This window comes from Phragmites australis, chromosome 18, assembly GCF_958298935.1.
Source record: "Phragmites australis chromosome 18, lpPhrAust1.1, whole genome shotgun sequence".
Classification (NCBI taxonomy): domain Eukaryota; kingdom Viridiplantae; phylum Streptophyta; class Magnoliopsida; order Poales; family Poaceae; genus Phragmites; species Phragmites australis.
This window is the reverse complement of record NC_084938.1, coordinates 14939747-14947856: the sequence shown is the minus strand read 5'-3', so window position 1 is coordinate 14947856 and position 8110 is coordinate 14939747. Positions and strand designations below refer to the sequence as shown.

The 8110-nt window shown below is 46.2% G+C and overlaps 1 long non-coding RNA gene across 1 annotated transcript; it reads left to right on the top strand.

Annotated features, from left to right (window-relative positions):
* The first annotated feature begins 493 nt into the window (after positions 1-493).
* On the top strand, positions 494-1331 carry LOC133899526 (uncharacterized). Its single transcript, XR_009906368.1, has 3 exons — positions 494-656; positions 780-858; positions 959-1331. It is a non-coding gene; the product is annotated as an uncharacterized LOC133899526 (long non-coding RNA).
* Positions 1332-8110: the final 6779 nt, after the last annotated feature.

Below are 8110 nucleotides of genomic sequence, written 5' to 3'. Positions count from 1 at the left end.
CATGTACAGAGGACTCATCTTACGTAAACTATTGATTCGCTATGTAAATGATACCAAGAAAACAACGCTTCTACTGTGAATGTAAACCATGGATGGAACATGTAATTAGTAACATAAGACATTATATCTAGTGTATATGTAGCTGGAGCTGACAGCTCGAGCTGACACAAAGTAATTATGCTAGGCATTACATTACCAATAATATGCATAAGTGTTATCTAAATTACCATAGATGTATGTAATTTCTGAAATTATGAGAAGTCCACTTTACCTGCACCAAAAGCTCTCTTACCAAATGTCAATGACATGGGGGCCTTTGATCCAATTGGGTGAATAGGGCGGCAGCCACAGCTGCTACTTTTTCCACTCTTTTTCCACTTAATTTCTCACACTTATCCTCTCTATGATGCAAGGGACATTGCCCCACATGTCAGTGAGCAAGGGCACCACTTAAAGTCTCCTCTCCACCTTACCAACCCAGCAATCTCCCTCATTTCCCCCACCTCTCCCACTTGGTGCAAACAGCAGCAGCAAGCTGCAACCATTTTAGCACATCCTCTCACTTCACTCCTTCTAATCCCTACCAAGATCCAAGATTCACCTAGAGCGTGATTCTCTATTGGAAAGCTTAGCTCAACTATCCATCCATAGCCATGGTAAGCACATGCACAAAGGTTTGCTATGGTTCTTGGCTTAATTTCTCTTCGCTGCCCTCTATTTGGATAGCAAGGAGCTGATCTTGTTTTCTCCTTGTTTTCGTAACTTGGATCCATTTGCAGCCTTGGATAGAAGGATTAGCTTCCCCACTTGCTTATCTTTCCATCAATCCAAGCGGTATTCACATGCATAAAGATTTGGGTGAGTTTCAATCCATTTTTATCACCCCTTCTTGAAGGGAATTTCTACAGCAAGAACTCATCCTATTTCTTCTTATTGTTATGCATTTCCCTTGCTCAAGAATAATGTATTCCTTGGAGGCCTTCACTGCTAGTAGGAAGGTAAGGAGGAGCCTCTGCAACTACAGAAAGATCAAGGAGTCTCGAGTAGCAGCCACACAAGAAGGGAGGACCAACGCCGAGCAAAGAGAAGGAGCAAGTCGATGCACACGTGCTTTTTTTCATCTTTGTTGAGTTCTACCTCCGAGAACAGCACTTGCTTTCGTGAGGCTCTAATGCTTTTCTTGTTTCCTCTTATTCCCACTAATTTAAGTGTGAAAATCACAGTAAAATATCTAATCTCAAACCGTGTTAGAAAGAGATTTAGCATTTAATTGTTGAATCTTGTAAAATCCGTAGGAAAATTAATACAAATGCAAATGAGGTGAAACTAACTCTCAAAATTCTTTTATGCGACCCACTATGTGTGAAAAATATTGGTTAGTGTCGAGATTTGTCTAAGAAACTGATCAATCTCACTTACACTACCGGATTTTGAGACTCACTCGGCAACGTGTTTACCGAGTGTAACACTCGGCAAAGCACTGTCGGCATACACAGTGCCGGCAAACAGATGTTTGCCGAGAGCCAAATACGACACTCGGCAAAAAAAAACGACCTAACGGCGGCAGAGCTTTAACCGTCTCTTTGCCGAGTGCCTAAGGGATAGAGGACACGTGACGCTCGCACATCGTCCCTTTTTTTGGGCAGTTTGCCGACTTTACCGAGTGTCCGTCGAATACACTCGGCAAATCACGGCACGTTTGCCGAGTGTATTGGAGGGCACTCGGCAAAGTGAGCACAGAATAGTGCCCAGATACCACAGTTTGGCGACATGTGGCACTCTTTGCCGAGTGTATTGGAGCACACTCGGCAAACTGGCATCCAAAATGCCAGATTGAACAGCCTTGCGACACGTGTCCGGTTTGCTGAGTGTAACACTCGGCATAGCCGTGTTTGCCGAGTGTTACACTCGGCAAACTGTTATTTACCAGATCGACAATTGATCCATACCAGATTCAAAACTGTCGCTGCAATTCAAAACAATTTGTATATATTTCACAGATTACCACCTTCACATAAACATCGCATATTACATAAACATCACATAAACATCGCATATTACACAAACATCACATAAACCGTCGCATAAACATCACATATGTCACAAACAGCGCATAAACTATCGCAAGTGACACAAACATGACAAATTGTCATGACAAGATAGCAAAATATAGTCCAAACAAAAAGAAAATATAGCAGGCCGTAACGGACTCAACACTTGATTACCACCTTAACCTGCATCAATTAAGGAGCAGAAACGCTAATTAAGAAGTATGCATTTGAAAGTAAACAGAAATGGTAAGTATGGATATGGGGTTACAAAAGTAAGTTTTCAAAGTGAGGAGAACAAACCAAAGTGAGGTGGAGTACCAAAGTGCGAACCTCCAGCTCCAGGCGTATTCGATCCCTCTGATGGATACTGCACAAAGGAGGAGATAGTTAGCACAACACTCTATGGATGTAGGAATGGCAATAATGGTGATTACAAGGTTATAAACTAACTCACAGGAGTGTATGGAGCCTGTGGAGCAAGTGGACGAGAAGGCGGTGGCATCGGTGGCGGAGTTTGGCCCATTGCAGCATAAAGGGGCGTCATCATCGCATACCACTGGGATCGTTCTGCCACTAGCCTCTCCTCGAACGTTCTCTCTAATTCATGCCGGAGCCTCCTTTCTTCATCCAGCTGGGCCTACAGTATGTCAGCGCAATCTCATCATCGTTCCAATGCAAAGCATGTAAAGATCGTGTAGGATGAATGAAATAGAACTAACCTGGATTTCGTTCATCGCAATCCGTGTAGGCTCTGGCGAGGGCGTATACCCGGACCTGAGCTCGTGCTCTGAGCTCTAAGTTGAGAGAGAGAGGGAGTGGTGGCCGTATCGAGTGTGCCATCGCCAATCCAGAACTGGCCATGTTTCTTGCCTCCTCCCGCCCTCATAACCACTTCCCCATCAAGATCATGCTCGCTCGGATCAAAGTCTGGGCCGTGGACCTCCTTTGCCATCGATGTGTATCCATCCAGGCGAGCCTTGACGTTCTCGTTGGTGTACGCTGAGGCCGGGTCATTCGGGTCATAAGCAACCCCGTGCATCGCCTTTGACTTATGGGCCAAAGCATAAGCCTTGAACTGGGAGAGAGGCTGACCATCATTTTTTGCCGACTGCAACAGAAAAGCAATAACATTCATAAAGGGGGCGTCCGCACAGAAATTAAGGAGAATTGAGCTTGGGAACAACAGATGCTATTGCATACCCATCTAGCCGCGAAACCAGTCAGGCTGAGGTTGCCTTGATGGTGTGGCGCGCCAGGCATCAACAATCGCCTTTCCCGGCAAGCATTGTGACTGTCCTCCCACTCGGGAGCGCACCACTTGTCCACGATCACCGCCCAGCACGGAAGGTCTCCGGCGCACCACCCCGGAGGCACCTAAATAATCAAGTACATGATATATAAGAAGAAGAAATTAAGTGTTAGTAATCTAAGGAATAATAAGCTTTAATGTACTTTACCTGCAGGTATTGCTCCCGGGTCAGAAATATGGTCCTAGCGTCTTTTTTTGTCACCTTCGCTCCAAGGTGTTCCGCGTGAAATTTGATCACGGCCTGGATGCGCACCTCATAGTGCATATCCTTAACAAGCTTCTTGGCAGCTTTGTCGACGACAGCAGCTGCCCTAGCCTCCAAGCCCGGCTCGCATCTAAAAAAAATCCTGCATATAGATGCGATAGATCCAGTCATTAGTTAAATAATTTCCATGCGATTAGTATTGACTAATGTAGTGCGAAAGAAACTTACCCACAGCTCGGCCTTCACCCGCTCGGCTCTATTGGGAAACACCCTTCCCTCCCGGTCATAGGCGTCCGGCGCGGCTGCATAGTGGGCCCATGTGTATGCCGACTCGGTTACTCCGCCCAAAGTAACCATGCCAGGGAACTTCTCCTTGATCAAAAGTCCAAGGATGCCGTTTACATGGCGTGAGTGGTCACCCTCTCCAACCTTCAGCCAGTTCCTGCACAAGTGTAAAGGCAAATTATTAGTATGTGTTGAAATATTGAAGATGCAAAGGCAAAAAATATAGTGAGAGTAGAGAGAGCCATTTACTTCTCTCCATCTGGTCGAATGAGCGGGCGTCTAGCCATTGGCACCGGTCGCCTCGGGAGGCTAGAAGGACCACGCAGCCACACACAAGAAGAAGTAGAGCTAGAGCTACCCCCCTGGTCTACCTGCTCCTCCTCATCCCCAGACTGAGTCGCAGCCGTAGGTATAGGCGAGTCAGACTCAGACTCAGCCGCACCTAGAGGCGACTGAGTCTCCTCCTCAACAGCAGGTATAGAAGCACCTCCTCCACCCCTGCCTTCGCCTCTCGGCCTTCCTGGAGGTCTTCCCCGGGGTCTCTTTCCGGACCCGTCACCTGCATCCGTGGCTTTCCTCATCGCTTTTTGTATAGCGACGTTAACTTCCTCATACCGCCCACCATGCTTCAATCACCTGCTATGAGAAAGAGTAAACCAATTAATACGGATGATACAACTTGATCTAAATAGATGAAGCATACTAAAAAAACCCATGCTATGAGAACGAGTAAACCAATTAGTACGGATGTTACAACTTGATGTAAATAAATGAAGCATACTAAAAAAAACATGCTATGAGAAAGAATAAATCATACAGTTATTAGAAATAAACATAGAGTTATTAGAAATAATCATCATCATCGGGATCAGCTGGATCATAAGTCTCATCATCACTATCACGCGTATTGAAATAATCATCCTGATGCTCGGGAGGAGGAATGCCGTCATCACCGTCATTGCCTAAATGTAACCGCTCAATTAATTCCAAGTCCCTCGCATTCTCAACCTCGTCTTCTTTGTCCTCGTCAGCACCAGTTTCATTGTCTACTTCCATGCCCTGAGCTTCCGTCAAGTCGATCTCAAAATTCCCTGCGAGGCCATCTTCTTGAAAGAATTCTCCATCATATGTGTTGGGGTCTATGTTGTAATCTTCATTGTTTTGGACTGGTAGTTTACCGTGTGGCGGTACCTTGTACACAACATCCCAACCCTTAAGACGCTCAACGGTTTTGCACGGGTATGAGAGATAATAAACTTGCGTGGCCTGTTGAGCCACAATATAGACATCGTCTCCTGGTAAGACGGTTGATTGTCGAATTTCGACTAGCCCAAGATTAGGGGTCTGTCTCACTACTTCTGGATCGAACCAATGGCATTTGAATATGACGGGATTCAGATGTTTGCTCCCATCAAAATTCAATTCATATATTTCTTCAATTCTTCCGTAGTACTCAGCCCCATCTAAGCCTGGAGTAAAAACTCCGGTATTTGTTGTTCTACGATTGGGCCGACTCTGCTCGTGGCTTGCTGTGTGGAAGCGATATCCATTCACGTCGTAAGCCTTAAATGACCTGACCCTATAGGCACAACCATCAACAACTTGTCTCAAGTCGGCACTCATAGACTCGTCGGTTGTTCCCTACAAGTTTAAGCAGGATAGCTTGGTGTATTAGTCGCATGTAAGAAATGAAATCAAGTTAGAAATGAAATCAAGTTGGTGTAATAGCCAAGTTAGAAAGTACTTTCTGTTTGAACCAAGAAATGAAATCGGGCATGTCATTTCCCACACCATCTCTAAGAAGGGCCGAAGCTTCCTCGAGGGTAGGTTCCCTTGATTCATGCCAGAATTGCTCATTGAATTCCCTATAGCAATGAGAAGAAGCGAAGTTGGACACAAACTTGTGACTAGTTGAGAAATAATGTATTGAGCACTTACTGCATGTACGGCTCCACTTCGGATAGGTTGGTCAAGACATACAACATAATAGTGCGCCACTCTTCATGTTGCAAGGTCTTGTTAGTCGCACCACTTGCACTGCCAAGTTGCCCTCTAAAAATGCTAAGCTTTGATTTATCTTCGGGGTTGCCAGCATTGTAACGAGGGGGTGGATTATGCACACTGGGAAGATTGTCAGCATAGTATTTTGTTGTGAAGTTTGACACCTCCTCCAGGATGTATGCCTCGGCTATGGATGCTTCAATTTTGCATTTATTTTTACATTTATTTCAAAGAATCTTTTAGAATCTCTCAATTGAGTAGCACCAACGGCCCTGCACGGGCCCCCCATTCGTGCCTCATACGGGAGGTGCAAAATCATATGTTGCATCGGATTAAAGAAGCCGGGTGGAAAGATCTTCTCCAACTTGCAGAGCAACACAGGCGCCAGTCTTTCCATGTCTGCTACCACGGTATGAGATAACTCTTTAGCACAAAGCTGGTGGAAGAAATTGCTCAACTCCGCAAGCACTAGCCAAACATCCTCGGGGACATAGCCTCGAATCATCACCGGCAATAGCCGCTCAAGCCATATGTGATAGTCATGACTCTTGAGCCCTTTGATTCGCAAAGTAGCTAAATTCACTCCCCTCTTCAGATTCGCTGCATACCCATCAGGGAACATCAAGGTTTGGAACCACTCAAGTACTTCCCTCCTTTGGGCCCTTGTAAGAACGAAATTGGCCTTTGGCTTCGTCCACGATTTCCCGCCTCTGGGAGGGGCCATGTCTAGCTTTGGTCTATTGCATAATCTCGTTTGATCGACTCTAGCCTTAACGTTATCCTTCGTCTTCTTAGGAATGTCAATGATTGTGCCAAAAATGGCCTCAGCAACATTCTTTTCAGTGTGCATACATCAATGTTATGTGGAAGAAGGAGATCATCGAAGTAGGGGAGATTCCACAAGCATGGCTTGTGAGTCCAGGCGTGTTGCTCACCATATCCCAGAAATCCATCTCCTTGGGCATTGGCCTCGAGAGCGTCTAACTGAGCACGAACCGCGGCACCGGTCATCTTAGGTGGTGCTGAGCCTTCGACAATTACATCTTTCGTAAAGTTCTGCACGTCTTGTCTGAATGGATGGTCAAGAGGAAGGAATTGTCGATGCTTGTCGAAGGAAGAATATTTGCCACCCTTTGTCAACCAAATGAACATCAGAGCGGCCCTGCATACTGGGCATGGGAACTTCCCATGCACACACCAGCCATAGAATATCCCATACGCCGGTAGGTCATGCAGGGAGTACTGGTACCAAACATGCATTTTGAAGTTTGTCTTTGTAGCTCGGTCGTATGTCCAGACCCCATCCTCCCAAGCACGGACCAAATCATCCATCAGAGGCTCCATGTACACACTCATATTCTTCCCCGGGTATTCAGGCCCCGGAATTATCAGCGACAGGAATATGTTCTGTCGTTGAAAGATGACGCCGGGGGGGGGGAGATTGAGGGGAATAACAAACATGGGCCAATAGCTGTATGAGGCATAAGTCATACCATATGGATTGAACCCATCAGTTGCGAGCGCAATTCGTACATTACGAGCCTCTAGAGCTTTTTCACGATGAATCAGATCGAACCTCTTCCATGCTTCACCATCCGATGGATGTACTAGCTTGTCAGGATTGTATCGACGCCCATCTTTGTGCCATGTCATCTGTTTAGCAGATTCCACAGTCATATACAGCCGTTGGATTCTCGGTACGAATGGAAGATACCGAAGGATCTTCACAGGGATTGCGACTTGCCTCTTCTGACCATCACCAGAGTCTACCTCAAGATACCTAGAGGAATTGCACTTCACACAGTACTTTGCGTCCGCGTGTTCTTTCCTAAATAAGATGCATCCCCTTGGACAAGCATGTATCTGCTCATATGGCATCTTAAGTGCACAGAGGACTTTCTTCGACTCGTACATGCTCTTTGGCAGAATGTGACCTTCCGGGAGAAGGCTACCAACAACTGTCAGCATTGCATCGAAGGTTTCTCGGTTGCAGCTAAACTGGGACTTGATAGCCATTATGCGTCTGATGGCATCCAATTGAGAAACCTTGGAATGCCCGTGAAGGGGTTGCTGCGCCGTAGACAACATATCATAAAAGGCCTTTGCGGTTGACTCCGGCACTTCCTCCATACGTGCTTCATTAAAATGTGCGTCATGAAAGTCATCTAGCATGTCTCCGACCCCGACATCATAGTCGTTGGTGCGTTGACGCACCACCTCCTCTCTGGCACGTTCGGACTCACCATGGTAGGTCCACCG